Source organism: Rattus norvegicus, chromosome 8 (genome assembly GCF_021556685.1).
Source record: "Rattus norvegicus strain SHRSP/BbbUtx chromosome 8, alternate assembly SHRSP_T2T, whole genome shotgun sequence".
Classification (NCBI taxonomy): Eukaryota; Metazoa; Chordata; class Mammalia; order Rodentia; family Muridae; genus Rattus; species Rattus norvegicus.
This window is the reverse complement of record NC_141541.1, coordinates 112,660,349-112,674,677: the sequence shown is the minus strand read 5'-3', so window position 1 is coordinate 112,674,677 and position 14,329 is coordinate 112,660,349. Positions and strand designations below refer to the sequence as shown.

The 14,329-nt window shown below is 46.8% G+C and overlaps 1 long non-coding RNA gene across 1 annotated transcript; it reads left to right on the top strand.

Annotated features, from left to right (window-relative positions):
* The first annotated feature begins 1,331 nt into the window (after positions 1-1,331).
* On the top strand, positions 1,332-2,771 carry LOC148004332 (uncharacterized). Its single transcript, XR_015627393.1, has 2 exons — positions 1,332-1,674; positions 2,408-2,771. It is a non-coding gene; the product is annotated as an uncharacterized LOC148004332 (long non-coding RNA).
* The last annotated feature ends 11,558 nt before the right edge of the window (positions 2,772-14,329 follow it).

Here is a 14,329-nt window from a genome sequence, read left to right as displayed (position 1 = left end):
TGGCTCGCCTAGAGCTCAGTAGATAAAGCTGGCTGTCCTTGAACTCACAGAAATCGGTCTGCCTCTGCCTTTCTGAGCGCTTTGATGAAAACTGTGCTATACCATACCTGGCTAGTTTAGACTTTGACTTTCCACAACAGATCACACAGTTCTGATTACCAAGCACAATCCCATGCAGTCATCAGGACTGAATTCAAGCAAGAATAATATTTTGAGTAAATCATCTACAAGGCCATCAATAGTTTACAGGAAAATTGGCAGAACTGAGGAGCGTAAGGAATTGAGACCCAGCTTCTCACACCCCCCAGCAAGGACAAGAGATTATGAGGACAGGGCAGCCAGCCCCAAGCTGATGGCTGTGTTACTGTGTTACTACCCACTCTTTCCTGCTTCCCCCCAGAGTGCTTGCTCAAGTCTGTGTAATAATTTACACATAACTCCCCAGTGGTGGCTAAAGAAACTTAATATGGTACTAGGCGTCCCTTAAGGTCTGCTGACCTTTGCCCTGGATCGGCAGTGAGATCCTGGTGGCCTGTAGGTGAGATAGAAGACAGAGGATAACGGTGTTCCTGCTAGGAGGTATTTCACCAATTGCTTTCCACTATTGGGAAGTTGATTACTGGCATGGGGCCGGGGATGAAAAGATGTTTTCATTGCTAGACAACAGGAAATGAGAAGAGGTAATATAACAATTTTCTTGCCCAGCCATAGGTCCCATAGATAATCATAACGTCCACCTTTAAAACCCACCATTCGCAACCCTTCCTTTAACTCCCTTCTGCCGGGAATGCTGTCTGACTCTAAGGCTGCTTCCTTCTGCTAGCAGTAAGAATGCATTCATTTAAATCTAAATTTGAATTGGCACCAAGTCTTTGGTGTTTACCAGGGAATTCAAACACCACAGGATGACCCAGATGCTTGCCTCCCAGTTTGTCAGGGCAGGGTAGTATCTGGGGTCTTACAGCTGGACTTCAGCTGTATTTCAGGTTTCCGGATGTTGTGGTTTGAATGTGAACACACACACACACACACACACACACACACACACACACACACACACACACACCCTGGAAGCTCATGTGTTTCGGTATCTGCCCAGCTGATGCTGCTGTTCGGGAAGGTTATGAAAACCCAGAGAGGGACAGCCTCACTAGGGAGCATGAGTCACAAGAGCTGATCACTGAGTTCTAATAGCCCAGCCCTACTTCCTGTGTACTTGGCTTCCTAGTCCACTGTGCCGGTTAGATTTTTGTCAACTTGACACAAACGGAGGCCATCTGGAAAGAGCTGACCTCAGTTAAGAAGACGCCCTGTCCTATAGGCAAGCCTGTGGGGCATTTTCTTGATTCATGCGGGAGAGCCCAGCATACTGTGAGCAGTGCCACCTCTGGGCAGATGCCCCAGTCCCTCTTGCCTCTTACCTGCTTGAGTTCCTGCTCTGACCTCCCTCAACGAGAAACTGTGTGCGACCTAGAAGTATAGGTCAATTTACCCCCTTTTTCTCCTAAGTTGCCTTTGATCATAACATTTATCATAGCAACAGAAACCCAAGTAACAAGGTCATCAAGATTTGAAGACACCAGGGATCCTATGGGCTGCAGCCTCAACCTGAGAGCCGGAGCAAACCCTCCACCCTTAGTTGGCTTTGGAGGACATTTTGTCACAGTACGAAAGGTAATGTACACGCGGTTAACATCTCTACTTATATCAATTTCATATGTGTGTGGCAGTTCAGTAAGATGGCCTGGGGGGGAAGAACCCAGTGTTGTGCTAGGTAGTATCAGATGTAACGTAATCCCCCTTACCCTATACTCCTGAGAGCAAAGGACAAACACACACGTGTGTAATCCTATCTGCATTCTCACGGTCAAGCTAAGGGCACAGCAAATAGACTAAGGGACTTGTTGAACTATGTCACTATGTCACTATTGCGGGATAGGTGATCCTTCTGAAATCGGTTCCTTATTCTCAACACTGGACTTAGTCAGTTACGGGCAGTAAAGTTCCGTTTAGGGGGAAGTAAAACCCAACACCTCTCAAAATGAACAGACAGAGGGAAATCTGTTTTCATTTTCATGTGGGCAACAGAAAAGAAATGTCTTAAATACCATGCACAGAATAGTAGGGCTTAAGTAATATCCGAGAACGAACACTTGGCCCTAGGAAGGTCCAGTGGGAGTTCCACTGATCAGCTGGGTCATTCTGATAAAGCTTGGGAACTTACCAGGGGAAGAGGGAGGCACGTGACTTTAATGTTGTAGGTGAAATTTAGTTACAAGTTCAACTCGTGTAGCCAAATGGGTTGGCGGAAGGCAGGGTGTGCAGAAACTCATTAGGTATGCATTAATTAAGCGGCTCATTATTGCATCCATTTGTTAATTAAATTTTTGAAGAATTGCAATTACAGCCTTTCGTCGTCACCTGGCAGACCTTCAGGCCCCAGCTGTACAAGATGCAGATGAGCAACTTCAGCTTTCAGACTTTATTTTCTGGCTGTGCCCTCGGGCCTTTTTTTCTTAGATGGTGATCTTTTGGGCAGAAAGATATAACTGAAAGTTGACGATTCTGACTATGAGGAAAGGCAATTTGGCTTCAACCTCTCCATGTCACCCAAGGCTCTCAGAAGGAAGGGACATTGTTATTAAAATTACTTCACTGTTACTGATTGTTTTCGGGAAATTAGCTTTTCTAGCTTGTGTTGTGTGTTGTGACAAATGTACAGATCCATGTATGTACCACTCTAATAAAACCGCCTTGGTCAGCCACGAAAAGCCACTTTCCTAGCCCCGTGTCCCTGTCTGTGGCTTCCAACAGCCACTCATCTGGCCTCCGCCTTTCATTTTGATTTTCAAGAAAGCTGTTCCAATGGAATCATATCGAATGTAACCTTTTGAGACTTTTTCGGAGCTGGGGACCGAACCCAGGGCCTTGCGCTTCCTAGGCAAGCGCTCTACCACTGAGCTAAATCCCCAACCCCTTGAGACTGACTTCTAAGCAGCTTTTCAATGAGGATATAAAATTAGATCATTTCCCTCTCTTTCTCCCTTTGGATTCTGCACATGGCCCTACCTTTCTCCCTCCCAGATTCGTGGCCTCTTTTCCCTTTACTTGTTATTGTTACATTATATGTGCATAACTATAGAAATACAGCCTGCTCGGTTTGTTACCTGTGTGTACCTGGGGCTGGCCACTCAGTCTCAAATAACTGACTATGGGGCTCGTCCCTGGGGAAGACTAATTCTCCCACTCTCCGCATTCTCAGTCGCTTACAGTTCTTTGTTTAGGGGTAAGGTCATAGCACACACACTCGCACAGTTCCAATGAAGTTATTATCACTTGGGCTGACAATGCTTCTCCGAAAAGCCACATACTGTCTAACAAAACACCCAGTATCAGGCATGAAAAGACTCCCTTTCAAGTGAGTCAGGGGAGTCCAAAAGATTCCTAAAATATAGAACCATTGCTGATGCTCTACGTTGCCTCCCAGAGGTTGAGGGTAAGTCCTATTGCTAAAGACGCCACGAATTTTAGACAGGGCTTGGAGGAGCCAAGCAGGATCTAACACAAAATAGAAGATGCTGTGCAAACTTCCAAGGGAGGGAGGCAATCAGCAGGCCTACCTGCTACAATGCCCATGACCCACAACAGTGGGCAGCATGCATGATACCCCGGAGAATGTACAGTGCCGTAGCCAGCAGCATGGGACAAGAAGGAAGATAGGCATGGTTAAAGGATCTGCTTCACTGAAGAGAAAGAGGCTAATGAGAACTCAAGGACAGCCTGTATCAGTCTTGAAACCCTTTTAAGGAGCTGGATTGAAGAGCAGACTTGTAGAACCATGACAGTCCAGCTGAGGTAAACGGTTTGCTGGGGAGAGCTTTGGAAACTGACCAGGCTGTTGAATTTGCTTCTTAGCTCTGGAGTTCAAATGATGCAAGACCTGCTGGTCACACATACATGGAAGTGAGGCAGTGCATGTGCTGTGAAGGCAGGGGCATTTATGAAGACCCCCACATACCCTGCTTGTGGAGGAAAGTTGTTATTAAAAATCTCATTGTTAAACATTGGCCCGTGCCCGTCCAGATAGAGCACACCAAACCAATACGGTTCCACGTGGAGAGATTTAATGGGAGAACGAGACAAGGGGAAGGGGCAAGAAGAGGAGGAGGGCAGAGGAAGCCTGCCTTTTGTTTGGAATGTGACGTAACTATTCCCAGGTGGAGGTGCAAATTGAGCCAAAATGTCTTCTGGGAATGCATGGCAGTTGCCAAGGCAACAGTGACCAAATGGTGTGGCTGCTGAAGGCAATTCCTGATACTAAAATACCTCCCTTTTTCTTATCATAAAAGGAAAAAAAGGAAGGGGGAAGCTGATGGTGAAAGGGAATAGGGGCGCTGTGTCTCTTAGGCTACTTCCTGCTGACTTGGGGCGTTGTCAATGTTGGGGTACAGCTGACTTTCACCATCAGGGTCCACTTGGTAAATGTTTGCATCCAGCTCCTCAGTGGACAGCGGCTGGTAATCCTGTAACGGGAACTGATTAATAGTTTGATTAGAAATTTTTGTTATCTGTTGTTGAAGGAATATAGAGACAAAATTAATGAGGCAGGGAGTGAATAGTAGTGCCAGAAAGGGGACTAGAAAGGGTGTTATGAAGGGACTGTCCACTTCCATATAGGGGTTTTCAAAAGTCCAGGAACTGGAGGAAAAGGCAGAATGACAGGTCAATGCCATTTATGAGAAGAGGGGAGGATATTTGTCCAGTCTTAGAGTTGGCTGTTTTATTGTCCATGGTCTGTGGAACTGTCTGAGGATAGATCAGAAGGAACAGGTCCAATAGAAGCATCTGTGTCTGTGACAAGAGATTGGGACATCTGGAGGTCACTTCTCTGGAGTGTCCTGGGTGTAGTAAGCGCCTGGACTTGACAAGATGCTAGAACATACAAATACATATATTTTATAGGCAGAGAATAAGATTAAGCGCATGTGGGAGAAAGAAATTTTTTTCTTAGATGCACATTTGAAACCCAGAGGAATTCCATCCTTTAGGATAGGTAGTAAGTGGGAACTTCGGGCAGGTGTACTTATCTGGGTGGAGTCTATTTGGTCCATGAGAGGTAGGTCTGAGTGGGTTGTCCTGTAGCTTAGAAGTTTACAAAAGAGATAACAACATGGGTTAACAACCTGAATATTCTTTAAGATAAGCTTTTTGTGGAGCAGAAGGAATAAGGATTTGTGATTACAGTTGGGTCCTATAGTGGGAAGTTCATTAGTTGCAAATTTGTAAGAACTCGAATAGGACAGTGGTGTAGCAGGAAGAGGAAATATGAAGCATTTAGTCAATGAAGACCGAGTTCAGGTGAGCAAGTAACAGATTACATCTGTGAAAGCTTCATCTGAACTAGTTGCTAGAAACTGAGTTCAGAGGTCTGTTTCTTAGTTAAGTTACAGTTACCTTAGCTGTCAGTGTAGTCAGAATCTGGGGAAAAATAAACCATAATCTACCATTCGTGTATTATTAAAAATGATAAGAGTCCATCAGTCAACCATTCCCTGTGGTCTCTGTGGTCTTCATGGCAACCTGGGCAGAGTCAGTCTGGCTTTCGAGCCCAGAAGACGCAGAGCTTTTTTCTGTGGAATGGATACGTGTGGCATGAGAAATGATTTACCTTGATTTAGATAAATCATCTGACTCTGAGGGTATCCAATTTTGTCCACTGTGTTTCTCCGCGGTTGTCATAGCATAATTCAGGCAGACTGTTGAAGCTGTGTTCACATCTTCTGAGACCTTGTAGGGCAAACTGTTAAAGGCTTTGGGAACTTCTGTCTGTCATAAACTTAAACATATTAATAATCACCAGACTTCTGACAAGATTGAAGGCTATGTTGATTGGTTACATAAGAGTTATATAACATGTGCCTGTTTCATAGCTAAGAGGAGTTGGGTAGGGTTGCAGGAGGAACACAGAGAGGGTTAGAGCGAATGTTTGGGCATAAAGAATCTCTTTCCTTTTACCAGACTGCTGGCAGTAATTGTGAAGATTCTGTAAAACTGAGGAATTCAGAGTGCCATTATGCGGCCATTTTGAACCATTATCTAATGAATACTGGGTCCAGACATTGTTGCAAAGGTGTATCAATTTTGATGTCCTCAGAAGAGGCATTAATTTTAAAGTTTTGAAATTCTCCAAAAGACATCCTAATGGTGTATGTGGGGATACAGTCAAAGACCTCGAATTTCCCACTGGGGGAAGTCACCAATTAATTTCCACCAGCGTCCCAGGGAAAATTAATGGCAACGGAAGAAATTTGCCAACGCCAGGTATTTGAGTTGTCACTCAGAATCCTGGAGGCTATGATGGGCTCCGACCTGCCAGAAAGCAATCCCACCCAGGCCTGGGGTTTTCCGTCAGCTGTGAGAGCCCAGATCGAGAATGGGGGTTGAGGGGAAGAAAGATCGCTTTCGAGGGAAGCTCTGCCCAATGATCGAGGTCCTATCTCATGAATGTTAGCTAAGGAAACTCCTGGAATCCCAGAAAAAAACTGGCCAGATTTTTGTCTGGGAAAGCAGGGTTCCCCCTGCCAACCGGGAAAAGAAAAGCCTAACAATAAATCGGGGTGGGGGGATTATGCCCGCAATCTGGTAGCAGGAGTGTGGAACTCTGGGGTCTAGGCAGCGAGAACTAGCAAAACGTGTCACGGAAGGCAGCTGCGGTTTACGCAGAAGTCCGTGCCAGCCAGGTGAAGCAAAACTCACATGGTCGAAGAAGTCTCGAACCTCACAGCAGCCAGCAGGTGGCAGTAGAGGCCTAGAAGACCCGGTGATTCAATTTGGAGCAGCGTGAGCAGCAGGATGAGCACAGAACTGTAGCGGTCCCCCCTCGGCCTGTCCTGTCCTGTCGATGCCGAGGCTGGCTTGCAGCGGTGGCCAAGGGGGAGGGGGGGTAGTCACAGGGAAATCAGAAGCTGCGTGCGAGCCACCAATGTTATTAAAAATCTCATTGTTAAATATGGGCCCATGCCCATCCGGATAGAGCACACCAAACCAACACGGTTCCACGTGGAGAGATTTAATAGGAGAATGAGACAAGGGGAAGGGGCGAGAGAAAGAAGAGAAAAGAGGAGGAGGGCAGAGGAAGTCTGCCTTTTATTTGGAATGTGCTGTAACTATTCCCAGGGGAAGGTGTGAATTGAGCCAAAAGGTCTTCTGGGACTGTATGGTTGTTGCCATGGCAATAGTAACTGACCAAACAGTGTTGCTGCTGAAGGCAATTCCTGATACCAACAAAAGTTACTTTCTAGAGAAAACTTGTCAGTATAGATGAAAATCTTCCCAGTCTAGACATGAATGCCCGGCTGTCCTACCGTTCGTTACAAAGCCAAGTTAGTTCAAGGCCTTTGGGGTCCAGAAACAGTAAAGTGACCCAGCTCCTCCTCCAAGATGCCCCCCCCCCCCCGAAATGCTGTGCAAACGGAATAGAAAAGCCTCTTGGAGAATAGCACTCCATCCAGATTTTGTTCCCACACAGCCTTCTGTTAGTGATCCTAATCCCCACGTCAAAGTGGAGTTTCTTTCTCCAAACGCAACTTGTGATCCAAGCAAAGGATCAAGAAATCATAACAGCTTTTAAGGCCATTAACTGAGGAGATTAATTGCCACAATCGAGGAAGACACACTGGTAGAGTTCTGGTAGAGTTTTAACACCTCTGACCACCATCAAGAACCTCGAGTGACCTAGGCATGATGTCACTAAGGAACGAATGAATGTCATCTGGAAGAGAACACTCAAGAAGTCTGTCTAACCAGAGGCTACGCCACGGATGAGATGGCGGTTATCCGTGGTGACAAACTCCAGGTGCGTCTAGGACTCTGGAGGAGCTGTGCGTTACTTTTCTCACTGTGGGGACAAGATGTAAGTGGGGGGAAGAAGGAGGATTGATTGTCTCATGGTCTGAGAGGAGATATTTATCTGGGTTCATGCAAGCACAGCCTGGGATGAGCTCACCTAAGGATGTGCTTCTCAAAATAGGCCTCAGTCATCAAACTATGCATTGCTGGATCTGAAGGCTCGCTGGGGTTTCAGATGCTAGTTTGTGGGTATGTTCTGCCACCTAGTGTTCATATGTGCTCATTACATGATTAAACATGCAAATAGGTTTCTTTTTCCTTTAACATCGGATCTTTTTCCTTTAACATCGGATTTTTTTCTTCCTTTTTTTTTTTTTTTTTTTTTTTTTGGAGCCAGGGCCTTGCGCTTACTAGGCAAGCGCTCTACCACTGAGCTAAATCCCCAACCCCTATTAACATCGGATTTTAATATACATATTTTTAACTCCATAGCCCTCCACCGCTACTACACAGGCACAGTCCAGCACAACGTGCTGGCAGTTCTATGCTGCAGTGCCTCCTGCGCCCCCTACAGTGTACAAAAACCAAAACACCAAAACCAAACCAACAAAAAACAAACCCACCCTCCTTACCTTCTATTCTGTCTAAAGGGTGGATTCTTTCTCAATCCACCTAGGTCCCCCGCTGTGGACTTTTATGTTGGACAAAACTGGAGTAGGCTACTACACATGGATCAATTGGCCATTGTGCTTGTTGGCAATAGTATTCTAACTAGAAACCCTGGTGACCCTAAGGGACAGTAGACGCTTCGCCTGACTCCCAGGCACCAGGCTCCATTCACTAACCGCAGCCCTTCATAGATTTGTGGCAACGCCCCAAACCCCTCCACAGGTAGAGGCCGTGACCACAGACGTAGGCTCAAGACAGATCTCCATTTTAACAAGGTACCTAAAGGTCTGGAGGTTTAGCCAATGAACTTTCCTTCCCAGACTCTCCTCCCTGCAAAAGGTATTTAATCTCAGGCCCACCCTGAGGAGTGGGGTACGGTTTTACTCATCCACTTTCCTCCATGACAATAAATGCCTTAAAACCATGGACTGTCCCTCTTCATTAGGATCTGCTGTAAGGAGCCATGGAGAAGACCTTTGCCTACAGAGTCGTTGTCTAATCTCCTGTAGAAGGCCTCTCTGTGCTCCCAGCCATGGTCGCAGCCAAACCAAGCTCAAGCCCATTGCAATCAAGCCAAAGGCTTTCCCTGAGACAAGCCGGAGCTCTCTCTTTCCCCCTGGGCCCCGGGCTAGAGCCAGACCCAGGCCCCTACTCCGTTCTCAGCTTTCCACAGCTCCCAGCTGCGCCTGGATGCCCAAGAGCCTGAGAACCAGATAGCCCGGGCCTCCTTGAAGGCCTGGGGATTCCCCCACCCCACCCCAGCTATGTCCTGCGCCACAGACAACGCTTCCCGGCCCCTGAAACAGTGTCCCAGAGTGCCCTATACAGCCTGACACCAGCCCTTCCACAGCATCGGGTAAGGGCGGTCAAACTTCCCACATCCAGCTTCCCCGGGCATCAGAGCCCTGTGGCGGAGCAGATGTGGGTCCCACAACCCTACATAGGCTCACATCAGAAAAAAACGTCATCTTCTATCTTCCAGTTCATCATGAAGAGAAGTCAGTGCAGGAAGCTGAGGCAGGATCTGAAGCAGAAGCCAGGCTTTAAAAACAAACAAACAAAAACTCCTGGGGCCACCTGCCGGGGACAGAAGGACTCACAATGGGTTGCACCTGGCTACATCAATCACCAATTAAGAAAATGCCCCACAGGCTTGCCTACAGGCCAATCTGATGGAGGAATTTACTCCTTGTGATTCTATCTTTCAGATGACTGCACCTGTGTGAAGCTGACCCAAACCAAACCCAAACCCAAACCCAAACCCAAACCCACTAACCGGGACTCCACGACTCAAACTTAAAGGGTTTTTTTTTTTAAATGCAAATTTGATGAGTGTGCCCATGAGTAACATACGAACCTGTGACATAGGAGATGCGGGTCTATATGGCTGTTGCTTGCAGGTCCCAGAAGCGCCTGGTAAAATATTGCTACCTGTAATACAGGGGGCTTTAGAGCAGTTACTGTATCGAGAACGCTGTTCTAAATGCTTAGCGGGGTTAACAGATATTTGAAATGGATATTACCTCTGCCTTCATCTCTCAAATGAGGAATCTGAGTACACAGTATGGTCAAATTCAGCATTTTTGGAGGATATATATATATGCAAAACAGAACGTAAGTCGATGCACGCTGGCTCTGAAGTTCAAGGTCTATTGCATTGGACAGACCGGACTCTGCAGATCTCCAGAAAGCCAGGCATCAGTCAGTGGAGGAGCTCTCAGCTGATGCTGGTTCTGTTGGTTTGAGGTTGACTATGAAGACCATTTGAGAAGTCAACAAACTGCAGAGAGAGGTTCGGTTACGCAAGCTTCTCCCTCTACCTTTTTTGAGATAGTGTCTTAGGGTTTCTATTCCTGAACAACATCAGGACCAAGAAGCAAGTTGGGGGAGGAGAGGGTTTGTTCAGCTTACACTTCCGCATTGTTGTTCATCCCCAAAGGAAGTCAGGACTGGAACTCAAGCAGGTCAGGAAGCGGGAGCTGATGCAGAGGCCATGGAGGGACGTTACTTGCTGGCTTGCTTCCCCTGCCTCGCTCAGCTTGCTCTCTTATAGAACCCAGGACCATCAGCCCAGGGATGGCACCACCCACAATGGGCTGGATCCTCCCGCTTTGATCACTAGTTGAGAAAATGCCTTACAGCTGGGTCTCATGGAGGCGTTTCCACAACTGAGGCTCCTTTCTCTGTGATAACCCCAGCTTGTGTCAAGTTGACACACAAAACCAGCCAGTAGAGACAGGAATTCGTGGAACGCAGGTTGACCGAAAATTCACCAGGTGGAGGAAGATCTTTAAATGACAGTCCTCTTGCCCACCCCACCCCAGCCCCTCACAAGTGTGGGGAATCTCAGAACTGCATCACCACACCTGGCTCTGTTATCCAAACTTATGATGCAAATTATGAACTGTGAGACCTCTGGGTTTGGGGTGAAGTATACTGCCATATTGTCTCTCCTTACTACTAGATCATACAAAGGATTTCCCTCCCTAGACCAAAAACGAATGCATGCTTAGATTCTGACCCTAACCTCCAAAGGAAATGACACGGTGATGGCACTTGGGGACTTTGTCTCTTCATCATCACCCAGCCCTTCCAATTCCACCTAAGCAGCCAAGAAAGGGTCACATTCTGAAACTCGGTCATGCTAACCACGCTAACTGTGAGAACCTGACCTGGGTTCGACCCTGGAACCCACGTGGTGGAAGGTGAGAATCCGCTCTCACAAGCTGTCCTCTGACCTCCACACACATGCTATGGTACGCTCACCCGCACTCACACATGATAGTTTACCAAGCAACCATGCAATTCCATATTTAGTTTTTAATATTTACTCTAGAAAATAAAACATATTGGGGGTGGGGAGACGACTCGGTGGGTAAAGGACCCGCCTCGCAAGTGTGAATGGCCAAGTTCAGATCCCCAGAACCCCGTGTAGAGCTGGATGTGGTGGGGTGCACATTTGTAACCCCAGGGGCTCCTGTAGTGAGAATCTTCCCCTAATGAATAGAAATTTCAGGAGACCAATCACTGGGCAAGGAGTAGGCGGGAGTTCCGGTTCGGAGGGCGGAAGAGAGGAAATGGGAAAAGAGAGTGCTTTTGGGGACAGGAGATGAGATGGAGGCCAAATGTAGGTAGAGGACCCCAATCCCGCCAGCACCCACCCCTAGTTCGGGTGGCGGATTGATCGGGATCTGCTACCAGAGGATTTAACTTAGAATGGCTTACAAATGCTGCGCCCAGCGATTATGGTCCCTGTTGATTCTGAACTAAGTTTGTGTGGTGTTTTCCTTCCCGTGGCGACTCGACTGGGTTCCAGAGAGACAGGTAACGGCGGCAGAGTGTGGGTTTGCGAGAAGTGCACCTCTAAAAGCCGTGGGAATTTGGAAGCGTGGGGCTGGCGTGGCAGCGACCCGCCATGGGAACTTAGTGAGCCAGGTGGAGAGATTTTGGAGCTCTGGGTCAGAAAGTCTGCCAGGCTGAGAACAGGCCAGGGCGGTGGCCTGTCTTCGGTGCCTTGAGGCGGTAGCGTGGGGTTCTTATTTATATTTCTCACAACAGGGAGACAGGAGAACCTCCAGAAGCTTCTAGGCCACCTCGCACGGCCTGTGCAGTTCCAAACAACAAGAGGCCCTGATCCAAACAAGATGGCAGGTTAAGGCGGCCACTTGAGATTATTCTCTGCCCTCCATATGCACAGTGCGACATGCACAGACCTGTGCTCACACACACAATCACACACCTCCTCATCCACACATAACTATGCTCACATACTTTACTTTCACTGTGTGTGGGTGAAGGATCCTAGTTCTTAATGAAGCATAAGAGCTATTAAGAGGCTTAGCCTGGTAGAAAGTAGGTGGGTTATGAGGACCCTAAGGGCTTTCACCAGCTTTACACTCACCATCTCAGGTCAAGATTCGGCCAAGTTCCATTCTCCACCCACAGTTCTTGGGAGGAGCAGGGACATTCTTGAAAGTCTTCAGAATGTACTGACTGATAGTCACCTGACCCTCTGACCCCAGGTACAGCTCGAAGGCATGCCATATAAGTTTTAAACTGTAACCTTGCTGATGTAGCCGGTACCTCTAAAAAGTATAAAAACTGCTTGCTATAACATTCAGGGATGCCTTCCGGTCACTCACCACAAGGGGCTGATTGAGGGTCGACCCGGACGGCGCCGGAAAAATAAACCTTACGTTTGCATCGAACTCCGTTCTCGTGTCTCACTTGGGGGGTCTCCCGGTGGTTAAGACTCGATTCGAGCCTTACATGGGCATATGTAACATATAGCATGCATGTTAAATATATTGGATACCCAAATGGCAAAATTAAGATAATTGCAGGAATGATAAAATAATCTAAATTAATAAGAGAATAAAAAGTGAGTCATGCATGGTATTTAAAGTGACCCAACCACAAGGATGTTCACATCATCTTGTCAGTAAAAGGAGCAGACCAGAAGCAGACACCATGTCCACAAATAGGAGAGAAATTAAATTTGGTTCATTTGCCAAGTGCACTAATATTCAGCCTCCATAAATAATGAAGCAAATGCTATGCTCTGGCCCTGAAGGCCTGGGATTAAAGTGGAAGAGTCAACACTCTAGGACCTGTTTGACTGTATTTGCAGAAAAGTTAGAAAACACATATGTAACACACACACGTTCATCCACTATAAAATTTTACGAGGTATCAGTTTACAAAGTATGTGTGTAGGCATGGTGTGTGTGTTTGGTTGCCTGTGTGTGGAGGCCAGAGGTCGAAGTTAATAATCTTCCTCCATTGCTTTTTATCCCAGCTTCTAAGACAAGTCTCTTCCTGAGCCTGGAGCTCTCTGGCTAGACTAAGCTGGTCAGCACACCCCAAGGATTCTCTATCTCTGCCCATGCTGCCCAGCTCTGGGGTGACAGGCACACTGAAAACCTAGCTTTTTATGTGGGTGCTGGGTGTGAAACTCAGGTTCTTACACAGCAAGCCTTTTGCCAACTGAGCCATCTTCCCAGCCCAAATAGTATCTAGTTTGTTTTTTTTTTAATATGTATCTATTATCTTGAACAATGCTTCTGTGTTTAAGTGTGGCTATGTGGGCATGAGTGCAGCTGCAGGAAGAGCCCAGAGGCCTCAGATCCCCCCTGGAACTGGAGTCCCAGGCAGTTGCAACTTGTTAGAAACTAAAGTCCTCTGCAAGAGCAGCACTCGCTCTAAACCACTGAACCACCTCTCCAGCACCAGTATCAGATTTTTAAACATGTGGGTTCCTCCCCACACCCCTGCAAGAATCCGAGTTTAATTTTACTGCTACTTCAAATAAACAGATTATAATTATAAAAAGACTGCTAATAATAGAGACAGCATTTACTAAGATCGAGCTATGTGTTTTTAAGACTTATTTTTGTGGGGCTGAAAAGTTAGCTCAGAGTACACACTGAGGTGTATGGCCAGCCCCACCCCCCACTCCAGATATGTTTAAGATACTTTTATAGACACTGAGATGTGCATAGAAATCCCATAATAACTCCATCAACTATGTGTATTTTTATATTCCTTTTAAGTTGATGAAACTAAGCAAAGAAAGATTGGGGAGAGGCAACTTTCTCTTCAGTGAAGTGTGGGCTGTGTTCTTTGCTCATCAAAAGTGGTTGGAGTCAGGGCCTTTGTCATCAAATTTTTGCTCTGATTCAGGCAACATCCTGCCCACATGAACTCTTTGGTCATTCTGACTCGACACAACCCTTAAAATGCTTGCCTTTCCTCCTTCAGAGCTCTAACGTGAGCGGAGAGGCCGGCTCTTCACAAACCTCAACTCAGGCCA